Source organism: Ascaphus truei, chromosome 2 (assembly GCF_040206685.1).
Source record: "Ascaphus truei isolate aAscTru1 chromosome 2, aAscTru1.hap1, whole genome shotgun sequence".
NCBI classification, from domain to species: domain Eukaryota; kingdom Metazoa; phylum Chordata; class Amphibia; order Anura; family Ascaphidae; genus Ascaphus; species Ascaphus truei.
Window position 1 is genome coordinate 7,213,969 of NC_134484.1, and position 14,520 is coordinate 7,228,488.

The window sequence follows — 14,520 nt, forward strand, 5'->3', positions numbered from 1 at the left end:
GTAGAGATAGCTCAAGTTCCAGGATGATCAACAGTCTCTTAGTCTTTAGATGATCAGATAGGACTTTGTTCATGGGAAGTGGAACATGAAATGAAAAAAGAGATATTTAGTGCAACACAGCTTTAACGAATTACACAGACATAAATTTGCAAACTGGCTGACAATGATAACAAGACAGACAGACACACCAAGACAGATAAACACAAAGCAAAGCTAATGATAAAAATTAGTTTAATATAACTAAGTAAGTAAAAATGTTGGACAAAATCTGGAACGCCGCTCCGGTCGGTTAAAACCTGAATAACACTCACAAGACGGCAGATGGTTAATGGCAGTGAACTCGTGTGGACTGTTCTCCACGTGTAGAGGGTCCGCAGAGTGCCCTGGAAGCCGTGCGATCCTTCTGTGTCTCCAGGTTGGCAAGAACCGGAAATGGCGGAAATCCCTTGAGGAAGTGTGTTTAGACACACGTAACACGTAGGGCCATTTTATTGAGCTTGGACACTTTTTTGGATAAGCAGTACAAGTGCTGAGTGCTATGGCTTAGTGATAGAGGGACATTGAGACACGGATTGCGGTTTCCTTTGGCTTCGTTGGAGATTTGCCAGGCCTTGACGCCACAATCGGTGACGTCACTACCGGTTCCGGCACACGACGGAGACGCCATTTCCGGTTCTTGCCAACCAGGAGACACAGAAGGATCGCACGGCTTCCAGGGCACTCTGCGGACCCTCTACACGTGGAGAACAGTCCACACCAGTTCACTGCCATTAACCATCTGCCGTCCTGTGAGTGTTATTCAGGTTTTAACCGACCGGAGCGGCGTTCCAGATTTTGTCCAACATTTTTACTTACTTACTGTAGTTATATTAAACTAATTTTTATCATTAGCTTTGCTTTGTGTTTATCTGTCTTGGTGTGTCTGTCTGTCTTGTTATCATTGTCAGCCAGTTTGCAAATTTATGTCTGTGTAATTCGTTAAAGCTGTGTGCACTAAATATCTCTTTTTTTCATTTCATGTTCCACTTCCCATGAACAAAGTCCTATCTGATAATCTAAAGACTAAGAGACTGTTGATCATCCTGGGACTTGAGCTATCTCTACTGGATATCCAGGATTCCACTATTTGGACTCATTAGGCGCCGGTATCTCTTTTTGTTTCCCCTAGTATTCATGTAATTATTGTCCCCCACCCCTTACTATTCACGCTTTGGCAATACTAAAATGTTCTTTCGTCATGCCAATAAAGCTGATTTGATTTGATTTGATTTGAGAGGGAGACAGAGAGAGAGAGGGAGAGAGAGACAGAGGGAGACAGAGAGGGAGAGAGAGACAGAGAGAGAGAGAGAGAGAGACTGAGAGAGACAGACAGAGACAGACAGAGAGAAAGAGAGAGAGGGGAGACAGAGAGAGAGAGAGGGGAGACAGAGAGAGGGAGACAGAGAGAGATGGAGACTGAGACAGACAGAGACAGAGAGACAGACAGAGACAGAGAGACAGACAGAGACAGAGAGACAGACAGAGGCAGAGAGACAGAGAGGCTGCTTCTCTGCACAGCTCTTCCAGACTGGTGCGGCCCTGTAGGATTAACGCAGCGGGAGTCCCATTCACAAGCCGGGACACCCCCCGCTGTGTTAATCCTTCTGGGAAATTCCCCCAGCGCTTAGCCGTGATCAAGGCCGCACTTGGGCCGCAGTCCACCTGCTTGAAGTGACGTGCAGGGGTAACTTGAATCGCGCCACATCTTTATAGCCAAATATATATAACTTTACTAACAATAAAAGCTCATTCTCCAGCCGCTGAACCCGTGGTGGTTGGGGGAGTGTGGGCGACACAAGAGTTGCGAGTCGCGCTAGGTTTGATTCCAGAGACTACGAGGGAATTGGGTATACTATTTCTGGATTGAGGGCCCCTGTTATGTTAACGTAGTAAGCGGACTAGTGGGGATAATTGTCAAGTATTAACAAAGTACAGATCTAAGAAGCTATAAAAAGTTAATCACATGGGGCGTTGCCAACATTGCAATAGTATCAGCAATGATAACACACGTGTGTCATAGGAAGGAGCTGAAGAACATTCTTCGACAGCTCAGTCTTTCGTCTTCTGGAATATTCTAGTATGTCACTGATTACAACACATGCAAGCATACGAGGGGATTGTACTGAGAAAAGCGTAAATAAAAAACACAGTCTGAGGTTATTTTGAAACAGAATAACACGTGAATTTATTCAAGTCAAGTGCACAACGGAGACAGCTTCAAAACAAAAGCTCTCTAACAATAACACGATATGCCATATATTTATACCCTAAAACCTAAAGCTCCACCCCTTTATGGGGAGCTTGCACGTCACTAAACATTACCTCATTTTGTAATACATAACAATACTAAAGCTGATGTCATTTTGTAATACATAATAATACTGAATAACTGTATGTAAGCTAAAAATCATTATGGGGTTAAATGTGATGTCAGTTCTGCCACTTGGCATACTGTGTGAGAAACAGTTTATCTTAGCTTATCTCACGGGTTCTCATAACTTTTAGCCTGTTTACCCTTTTAATTTGAAGCTGATTGGATGAGGAAGGGTCAATAAATTCAGCTAAGAGCGAAAACATTCCATTCTCTGCTTCACACATTTGTTTATACAGAAATGAAACACAGAAATTAAGACTCACAGAGACAAGACAAGATGGCGGATTGAAATATTCACACAAAATGGCTTCATCCTAAATGCTGTTATGTTGTTATGCCAGACCCCCTAATGTCTCAACTTCGTCAGTCCCTCCTCTGATTCTTTAAAACATTGTTTTTTGAGAATTATTGGTATGATTTTAGTCCAGAAACACGTTGGGAGGCACAAGGGTGCTCCATCATCTCATAATGCTGCTTGAGGGTGTAGGACAGTGCACGAGTGTGCCTGCCAAATGTAGTCATAGGGCCTCATGCAGTAAGCGACGATTATGTGAAATCGGCAAGCTTACCGATTAGTCATGTTATTGGCGATTTTTCCTCTCCGTATGCAGTAAGTGCCGAATACATTCAAAATCAAGCCGAAAACATATCCGCCCACTCTGACGATGATTTGCCGATCACACACAGGTGTATCGGCGTGCGTGGCGGGGTGCTGTTACGTTCGCCAATCAAAAATCTTGCTGAATCAGGCGAAACAAGCATGTATTGGATAGCGCGCCATATTTAAAGGCAACGTGTACTGTTAATCATTCTCTGTGTTGTTGGGAGTGAGAGAGAGAGAGACGCACAGAGCTGGGTGATTTAAGATTTGCATATTGACTGAGAGACTTGTTGTGTATTGGGAGAGCTTTGTCCTTTGTTGTTTTGTTTACATCTTTGTCTTGTTTTATATGTGGAAGTGTTTCGTGTGATTGGCTGTACATTTGTTGTCTGTTTTTTGTGAGTGCTGTAAGTATGCCCGCAAAGCGTGGGAAGAGTGATGCTGGTGGGAGTGGGAGTGCTACTCGTGCGAGTACGTGTCGGAGTGAACGTACTGTTCAGGGGAGTGATGTTGCTAGGAGTACGAGTGCTGTTGCTGGGAGTGCGAGTGGTGTTGCTGGGAGTGGGAGTGCTGTTGCTACGAGTGGTGTTGCTGGGAGTGTCAGTGCTGTTGCTTTGAGTGGGAGTGCTGTTGCTTGGAGTGGGAGTGCTGTTGCTGGGAGTGGGAGTGCTGGTGCTAGGAGTGCGAGTGCTGTTGCTGGGAGTGGGAGTGCTGCTGGTGGCTCAGTTGCTGATGGGGTGTCTGGTGGTGGCGTGCTTGCTGGTGGCCAGCTTTTGGAGTCTCTTCCATTGGAAGAAGGAGAGTCCAGTCAGCACCAGGCAAGCTCTGAGCCTAAACCTGCTCGGAAGAAACGTGTGGAGAAGCCACGTAATCCTCGCTTCAATGACCAGGAAAATACAGCTCTTGTCACTGGGATTCTGGAGCACTATGACAGTATCTATGGACATTTAGTAGGTAAGTGTACCTTTCCATTTATTCTTCAAATACATTTGATCCTAGGTCATGTGAGTTTTGTTCATATGCAAATATGGGTACAGAATATCTTTCTATGTTAATTAGTCTGGAAAGACAGCTTATTATCATGCGTTACAAGGACAACTAAACACAGGCGTTCAATTTGCCACAACTGCATACAATATGAATGCAAGCTTGCTTACATGTTTAGGTTTAGTAGTGAATGCTCATGTGCTTCACATATTACACCTAAAACAGCATTTGCTATCTCTTGGAACAGCTAGCAGTGTAGGAAACTGGTGCTTCTATTATTATTAATTTACCTCATATATTTTCTATGTTTTTCAAGGGCGGACAAGTTCATCAAGCAGAAAAGAAATGTGGGACACAATAGTCATTGGTGTCAATGCGTGTGGGAATCGTGTCAGGGACAAGTATCATTGTCGGAAAAGATTTGATGATATTAGGTCAAAATTGAAAAAGAAAATACAAGACCAATGCGTGCATGCTACTGGCACTGGAGGTGGGCCGACACCACAACGTCTGATATTAACTCCATTGGAGGAGCTGCTTCGGGCAAAATTACTTCCCGTCGTCGTGGAAGGCTTGGCTGGTGACCGTGATATTGGAATTTATCCCTCACAATTTCCACCAGGTGAGAAATATTACTGTACTAGGCTTGTCGTTGCTTACAGTTATTTTGCATATTTCCGCTGCTTTTTATACTGTCTTCACAATATAAGCATACCTGCATCTATATATGTATATGTCTGATTCTGTATATATATATATCTCAAAATAGAAATATATGTTTTAGTCCTACTAAAAGCAGTAACTAATATAGCACGTGCCATTGCGTGGTCATTTACATGTGAATTCCCAAAATGCATTGCTGCAGTGGAAGCAATTGATGGTGGGCGAAGATGGGGAACAACAGGGTAGTACACATGTGTAACACATGCTAATGAGAAATTATTACTAGCTACAGGTACAGAACATAAATATGTATAATATTATTGTGTATTTTATTTATTTTACTCCTACAAACATGACATTACTGCCTATTTTAAGCATGCATCAAATATATTGCATGCAACGGCCTACAAACATCACTTGCACTAACACATCTATAGTTGTTTATGAAAAGGTCCATTTTTGCTTTATGTCATATACAGACAGCATAATGAGGCACACGTAGCATATGTTATGTCATTGTGTTCATAACTTAAACACTGCAGACGACTATTTAGCTCCTCTAACATTGTGTTAAAGCAGCTGCAATGAATATCTCATCACAGCATACATGTCAACAGAGGGGATGGGGTTCAGCACACACACAAATTACAGGCTCATCTTAGGGTCAACTTAGTTCACACCATTTTCACCTGTTTGAAGTAATTGAAAGGTCTGGCTGATTAGGGTTTTTATGGGAAGGGAATACCGTTCTTACAACCTGACTAGCACAACTGAAGTTAATCACACTCATTTGAAAGCGTAACTCTAGCTACTAAATGCCCCAACAAGTCATTAGTTATCAAACCGTACCTCACACATTAGTTCACTCATATCTATAGTTGAACTACTATCAACGACACATTATCACACACTGCATGTGTTGTCTTGTTGAGTGACAGCCACATTCAGGTGTGCCACATCTTCTATTAATGTACCACACATATCCTGTACCAAAAACAAAACTTTTTGCAATATGACCACCTTCATGATAACCATTGTGAATGTTCATCTCATGATAGTTATGTACATTATGATACTGATATCACTACACAACATATGATTTTTATGTACAATTTTAATCTATTTATCCTCACGCATTACTGCAGAAACATAGTATGTTGTATGTTAGGGAACTCAAAAGTTCTAAGTACACAGGCATGTACATTGTTATTACAACTATTTATGTTCACTTTCACACACACATTTTCGGTTAAGGAACTGATGCTGTTAGGTACTCATAAATACAGAACATACAATAACTGTTTGTTCAATATTTACACATGTAAATGTAAAACTAATGTTATTGTTATATATAGTTGCCCCTGGAGGACATGTGTCACCTGAGACGGAACAAGTGTCTTCACATGGGTCATGCAGCTCAACACACCTAGAAGGTGAGTGTATCAGTTGGTGGCCATATAATATGTGCTCTTCTATATGTTATGTTGTCATGTTCATTATTTGTTTTGCACATGTTCTTTAAATAGGATTACTTAGTGTCAGTGAAAATGAAGTGTAAGGCAACATGTATTGTGTTAGTGATGTTAAGTATCATGTAGGAGTTGTGAGTTTAGAGCAAGTTTTCATTCATTCATATTTCATACTGAGTCCAAACATTATTCGTAAGTCAAGGTAGTTTTTAATGTGAGGTTATAAAACGTATGGAAACATGTTAGTTGTTACTTATGACACAGTATAATTACATAGTAACACAGCAGAGATTAACATTCCATTTAATAATGTGTACATTTATTTTTAGAACATGATGATGAAGATGATGATGCCACCGCCATAGACACAGAAATACAATCAAGTGAGCATGAAGAGGTTCCAATTGAAACAGTTTTACCGCTAAATCGTCCATCAACTACCACATACGATGCAATTGTAGCTTCTGAGGGAAAAATTGTGGAAGCAGAAAATCGTAGCCATTCTGATCTGATGACAGTGCTGGAAAGGATGATTGCACTGCAGGAAGAAACGATATCACAATTGGCACATCTCCACAGAGTCTTCATTGAAGTGCCTAAACAGTTGCAAAAAATCAACACCTCATTCGAAGCATTAGTTGTTCAGCAAACCCAAGCAAATTACTTGAGAATGACTACTGTACCACATTTCAACTTCAACACCTCACAGGCAGGATCTTTACATGCTGGTAATTTTTCACCACATGCATCTGATCTTCATTCCCCAGGTCCGAATGTTACCGGTCAAGTAGCAGACATTGCTGTGCAGGTTCCTGACGACATCCTACCGCTGCCATCTGTACAAAATCAGGAGCTGACACCTACAAAGGAGGCGACAAAAACAAAACAGCACAAGCAGTTACTACTGACCAGTTTTTGGACACAAACAAAAAAAGATACACATGAAACAGACCAACCATTACTTGTGCAGTGTCTACCAACTTGCTCACATGTGTCAGTGGGCACAAGCCCTGTCGGTGAGTCACTGGCCAAAAGCCCTGTCGGTGAACAGTCACTGCCCACAAGCCCTGTAAGTGAGTCACTGCCCAAAAGCCCTGTCAGTGAACAGTCACTGCCCAAAAGCCCTGTAGGTGAGTCACTGCCCAAAAGCCCTGTAGGTGAGTCACTGGCCACAAGCCCTGCCCGTGAAGTGCCAGAGGCCACTCAAAGTGGCTCTGTTGTGGCTAAAGTTGTTGCAAAACGAAAAAGGAAAATCCAAGAAACAACAAGCAGGCCTGTTACTCGCTCTCAAAAGGAACAAAAAAAATAAATGTTATAATTCACTAAATATGTCTTTGGCCTTGTTTTGTTGACTTCAGATTATCTAATTAATATTGTATGTATGCTGAAGACTGTGTTGTTTCCAAACTTTCAAGTATGTTCTTGTACACGTGAAGTTTTGGAAATGTTAACAGTCCTAATTAATGAATAGTGTTATTAATATTGATGTATTAATCGTGTATTCAGTAATGCTCCACCAGGAGCCAGTTGCTATGTTTAGAGAAGCTGCCATTGACTTTGCAGCAAAACATTGTATTTGGGTGTGTTACTTGATGTAATCATTGCATGTGCATATTATTCACATGCAATTAAAAACACACCTATTTAACTGCAAACATCTTTCTTGTACGTGTACAGCAGGATTATGTGTTAAATATTACTTACCTTTGCCTTGGCTGGCCATTGTAATGTTGTCCTTTAATCATTTATGTGTTCTTGTTTCAAGAACATCTCTGATTTTATACTAATATATATGTAGTATGTATGGATATATGCACACACACACACACACAGACACACACTGTGTGTGTGTGTGTGTGTGTGTATGTATGTATATATAGTAATATCTAAACTGGTATAGATGTATTTACAAAAAACATACACTTCATGCTTCCTTGTGAAAACACAGTATTTTAATAATACAGGCCTAATGTTTGTGAACTATACTACCTGTGAGCCTATAACAGTATTGGGCTTAAACACATTTTTATTACTTAATTCACTCATGTTTATCACCATTTAAATAGGTTTCATACAAGGGATACTTACTGGCATCAATATGTTGTGTGTACTCCTGTATTATATATATATATATATATATATATATATATATATATATATATATATATATATATATATACAGTGTTCGACAATTGTATACATTTACTCGCCCGGGGCGGGTGGATTTAACCCCCGGGCGAGTAACTATTGGCCCAAGCAGCACACGTGTTTTTTTTTTTAAATTCCCCCGTTCGCGCTGAAATTTCCCTGCTCGCGCTGAAAAAAAAAACAAAAAAAAAACTCCCTTACCTGACTCCTGATTGGCGCGCGCTCCAGGCTTTGTGGGCGCGCGGCCAGGCTCTATATGAGCCCGCCCCCAACGAGCGGCCATTCTGCCTGGAGCTCTGTTGAAGGGTAAGTACTCTCCATGCTGCGGCCCCTCTGCTCCTTCCCTGCGATCCACCTGGTCCCCACATGGCTCCCTACTCCCCACCGTGGAAGCTCTCCTGTCCCCTGCTCCTGTCCCATTCCCCTCCTCCTGTCCCCTGCTCCTGTCCCCTGCTCCTGTCCCCTGTCCCCTCCTCCTGCTCCCTTCCCCTCTTCCTGCTCCTGTCCCCTTCCCCTCCTCCTGTCCCCTTCCCCTCCTCCTGTCCCCTTCCCCTCGATCCACCGATCGATGTCAGGGGCGGGAGGTCCCAGCTGCTGCAGCCCGGTTGGCTTGCGGGGGGGGGGCTCGGCCCTCACCACGTGCCTCCCATGCGTCCCCTACCTTCATGATGGCGCAGCCGCCGCATGAGGTGGGGGGATGTCGGCCTGGCCCCCCCCCCCGCCACGAGCATCATGCCGCCGCGGGCTGGGGGGGAAGAAGCAGCCTGCAGCTTGGCCAGGCACTGTGACATGCCGGCGAGGGGAGCAGGGCAGTGGCGGCCACGGCGGGGCTGACTGTCACCTGGGGCACCCAGTGGGGGATACCTCGCCACGTGCCTCCCACCCACCCTGCTGATTGGGGGGGGGGGATGTCGGCCTGCCCCCCACACGAGCGGGAGATGGGCGCGGGTGGGTGGGGGATTTGCATGGTGCTGGTCGCGGCCTTTCCTCCCCTGTGTGTGTGTGAGAATGTGTATGTGTGTGTGTGGGAGAATGTGTGTGTGTGTGAATGAATGTATGTGTGTATGGGAGTATGTGTATGTGTGTGACACCAGAGGTCCCCCCCAGTCAGTAACCCCCCCAGTCAGTAACCCCCCCCCCAGTCAGTAACCTTCCCCCCAGTCAGTCAGTCACCCCCCCCCCTGTCAGTCACCCCCCAGTCAGTGTCAGTCACCCCCCAACCCCAGTCAGTGTCAGTCACCCCCCACCCCCAGTCAGTGTCAGTCACCCCCCACCCCCAGTCAGTGTCAGTCACCCCCCACCCCCAGTCAGTGTCAGTCACCCCCCACCCCCAGTCAGTGTCAGTCACCCCCCACCCCCAGTCAGTGTCAGTCACCCCCCCACCCCCAGTCAGTGTCAGTCACCCCCCACCCCCAGTCAGTGTCAGTCACCCCCCAGCCCCAGTCAGTGTCAGTCACCCCCCAGCCCCAGTCAGTGTCAGTCACCCCCCCACCCCCAGTCAGTGTCAGTCACCCCCCACCCCCAGTCAGTGTCAGTCACCCCCCAGCCCCAGTCAGTGTCAGTCACCCCCCCACCCCCATTCAGTGTCAGTCACCCCCCACCCCCAGTCAGTGTCAGTCACCCCCCCCACCCCCAGTCAGTGTCAGTCACCCCCCCCAACCCCAGTCAGTGTCAGTCACCCCCCCACCCCCAGTCAGTGTCAGTCACCCCCCCACCCCCAGTCAGTGTCAGTCACCCCCCCAACCCCAGTCAGTGTCAGTCACCCCCCCACCCCCAGTCAGTGTCAGTCACCCCCCCACCCCCAGTCAGTGTCAGTCACCCCCCCACCCCCAGTCAGTGTCAGTCACCCCCCACCCCCAGTCAGTGTCAGTCACTCACCCACCCACCCAGTCACCCCTGCCCCACCCAGCAAACCACTCAACCAGCCAGTCACTCACCCAGCCTCTCTCTCTGTGTATCACCCACCCTCTGTGTGTGTCACCCACCGTTTCTCTCCTCTGTCTCCCCCACACTCTCTCTCCCCCCCACACACTCTCTCTCCCCCCCACACTCTCTCTCTCCCCCCCACACTCTCTCTCTCCCCCCCACACGCTCTCTCTCCCCCCCACATGCTCTCTCTCCCCCCCACACTCTCTCTCTCCCCCACACTCTCTCTCCCACACACTCTCTCTCCCTCTCTCCCCCACACTCTCTCTCCCTCTCTCCCCCACACTCTCTCTCCCTCTCTCCCCCACACTCTCTCTCCCTCTCCCCAACACTCTCTCTCCCTCTCCCCAACACTCTCTCTCCCTCTCCCCCACACGCTCTCTCCCTCCTCCCCACACTCTCTCTCTCTCTCTCCCCCACACTCTCTCTCTCTCTCTCCCCCACACTCTCTCTCTCTGTCACTCCCACACTCTCTCTCTCTGTCACTCACACTCTGGATCTCTTATTTACCCTATATATCTTAACTGCCCTATACTACACCGAAATCTTAACTACCCTATTCTGCTTTCTTCCAGATCTGGCTCAAGCTTCACATGGAAGACATCGGAACCCCCCCCTAACCCAGAAGACAGGTAATGAACACCTCCCCAATGTATAACATTGCAGGAATGAGCGTACCTGGACATTGAGGGACTGCGGATCAGGTAAGATCCCAGGTGGGATTGCTGCTTTAGATATTGTGAAGCGGGGACATCCAGACACTGGTTAAGGGGTTCAGGAAACTAGTCATTCACACCTGGCTTTTATTTCTAGATCCGACATTTACACACACACACACACACACACACACACACACACACACACACACACACACACACACACACACACACACACACACACACACACATGTAACAAGGACTAATTGTAGTATAATGTAATACAATAAATACATTTATGTCAAAAACGAATGTTGTTCTGACTAGGAATTTATTAAATGTATTTTATTTATATATTTTATTTTAAAGCGGGGTTGGGGGCGGGACTAGGGGCGGGGTTAGGGGCGGGACTAGGGGCGGGGTTGGGGGCGGGACTAGGTGGCGAGTAGATTTTTTGGTTGGGCGAGTAGATTTTTGGGTGATTTGTCGAACACTGTATATATATATATATATATATATATATATATATATATATATATATTATTGGTTTTAACACTACAGCACTTCTAAATAAAAAAAAAAAATTTGGATGGTAAATCACATTTACCATACAGGTCAATGCAATAGGCCATACAAGTGTAAGCCTCTATTATGTTAACCTTTAAATAAATCACTGCAATATAAAAATCCCTCTTTACATTTAAGCCCTTAAAAGTTGTAATATACACACACACACATTTAAAGTTTGGTTTTACAGACATATTGTTATATATATATATATATATATATATATATATATATATATATATATATATATATATATATATATATTTATGAGAGAGATATATATAAATACATATAGACACGTAGTTAAACTGATGCAGACAGGGAGTTAACCAGACTTTCAAATACACACAGAAATGTATGAGGAAAAAAAACTTTTACTTTTTCAGGTGTGTGTGTGTATTTCATTATATGGCTGTGTAAGCACTATTTCCAGACAGTGCTCTATTTTATTTTTCCAGAAAACACAATGTTACTTAATTAAAAGTCTAGCTATGTTTTGAGAAACGAGATAAAAAATGATACATGTTTGTCAGACAAACGGCTATCACAAACCACAAACGTTAAACCAATTATTTCAACACATCCAATTGGTGGTTCAAAAAAGGAGTAAAAGTTGATACTTTTTATGACCTTGAAAAGGAAACACAGCAAATTGTTAGGCATTGACCAGTTTCATTCTTATGGGCAAAGAACAGAGAGCTGCAGACATCTTTTCTGTTAATCTGTAATGGCTGATGAATTGTTAAAGAATATGAATCCGCACAGAGGGTATAAATTCATGATAGCAGAAGCTATTTTGTCGACCTCAGGACACAAAGCGAACACCGGTCAAATCTATGATTTGATTAGAGCAAAGTATCCTTATTACCAAGAACCTGGGCATGCGTGCAATTTTAAATCCTCAGTAAGATTCACTTTATCAACTAATGAGTGTTTTGAACGTGTGCAGGATAAGCTAGAAGACAGGTATGGTTTCTGGAAGATTGCCAAGGATAAACATTTCACCGTGAAAGAGGGCACACATATTGTGCTTAATGGCATATTTATTCCTAATGCCAATAGCAATGGATCCGCTACTACTGTTCCGTGTGAATCGATACCTGCTGCAATATCTGCACCCTCCATTCCTGAAACCCACATTGTACAAGAACATAACTACTATGATTATGTACCAAGCCTTTCAGCTGAAAATGCATTGGAATGGGTACCCGAAGAAATGAACCTACCTCCGGACCAATTGTTTGAAGAAAGCAGTGGCGATTCCTATGAGCGCTTCATGGAGGAGATGTGTGTCATACTGGATTCAGCGTTTGGGTCAAGCGTGGATGCAAATGCCTTGCTTTTCTGGAGCGACCAGTTGCAGGCAGACGAAGTGTTAATTCTACAAGAATGGTAAATATAACAATCGTTATGCGTTGACTCTGTGTTTAATTTTTTTTAATTTTTTTTAACCACCATTTTCACTTTCAATGCGTGGATACAGCGTTACATTGCAGACTGCATAACATGTATCGATCACAAACAAATTTTTTCCTATTACAATATAGTAGAACCTGAAAGAGTAGTACACATTGCTGACGGAATAAATATACGTACTTTCCTATCCCTTTAAACATATTAGCAACATTTTAACATAACTCTAACACATACCTGTTTTGTTATCATGCAACATCTACAAAATAAAAAACCGGGTCCACCACGTATGACGTGGGACCCTTGTCATGGGCCAAGGCGTCCTTAAAAAGGATTACGGATGTATGTCCCGCCCCCAAGCGACGTGCGCGCCTCAAAGCCTATTGGCTGTGTTGTTTTGTTATAGTTACGGTAACTGCACTGTGTCATACACTGGGGGCGTACACTGGGCGTTAGCCGAATGTTAATTGAGTGGGAGGAGTGTTAGCGTGCGTTTCACGCTGGCTTAACATGACGTCACACGTATTGCATTTGCGCATTGTGTTATCGGCCGTGCTTTCTGTCCAAACACGTCTGTTTAAAAATAATACAGATGTACTCGTTTAGAACGAATGTAGTTTCGTCTTCATTGTATTTGAAATAAAGATTTTATGTTTAATGGTATTTTCAACATGTATTGAACGCACAATGTACGCATTGTTTTGCGCATGCGCTAACAGTTAGTCGACCCAAGCGTGAAGTGCGTGCGCACACTAAGATGTGCGCGCACATTTGTCAGTATACAGGCAACGTTCACTTCCTATACATAGTTATGCCTGCTACAAATTTAATGAAAAATTACATACTGATGTACACTTGTACTTCTAACATATAAGTGACTGACGTGTGTATGTACACAATCATATAGAGCTGTGTAACGCGTTGTCACGGATACATATATAGTAAGGTGCCATCTTTGACCATCATGTGTTTGCTGTATTTCAGAGATGTGGGGGAAGATACAATCGGATCAATGTATGATTTCAGAAGAGTCTACCTTTATATGAGATGATTGTGAGGAGGAGCCACCGACTACTATACTACATATGGAACTAATTTTATATTGCTTGCAGCGCTTATTAACAAACAATTAAAAATGTGATACCCTTATGCCTATATTGCATAAGCACTTAATTAACATAATGATGTTGCAAAAGAGTGCCTCATGAATTTTTATTGAGTGTTCTTTAATTACTACTAGCATTTTATGGCATGGTGTGTTTTATATATAACAACCATTCCCACTCTGCTAACACATTTGTGTATTCTATTGTGTAATGGAACGTATGACTGTCGAAACTATGTAACAATAATAATAATAATAATATGAGCATGTTCATGTATAGCGCTGCTAGTTGTACGCAGCGCTTTACAGACACATTTTTCAGACTGAGGTCCCTGGCCCGTGGAGCGTACAATTTATTTTTTGCCGCCTGAGGCACAGGGAGTGACTTGGCCAAGGTCACAAGGAGCCGACACCGGGATTTGAACCAGAACTCCCCTGCTTCAAACTCTCAGTGCCAGTGTGTGTCTTTACTCACTGAGCCACTCCTTCTCCCAATGTAAAGGACACTTACAACCAACTAGCCATTTATTGTTAAAAAATCTCTTGTTACATGGGTATGTTGATAAAATGGT

At 43.9% G+C, this 14,520-nt stretch overlaps 1 protein-coding gene across 1 annotated transcript in view; it reads left to right on the plus strand.

The window, feature by feature from the left end:
- Window positions 1-10,853: 10,853 nt before the first annotated feature.
- Window positions 10,854-14,520, plus strand: part of LOC142475242 (uncharacterized) — a 228,384-nt gene continuing 224,717 nt past the window's right edge. Inside the window, exon 1 of the mRNA XM_075581211.1 lies at window positions 10,854-10,911. The gene's annotated coding sequence lies outside the window, so the exon portion shown is untranslated. The remainder of the gene's footprint in view (window positions 10,912-14,520) is intronic.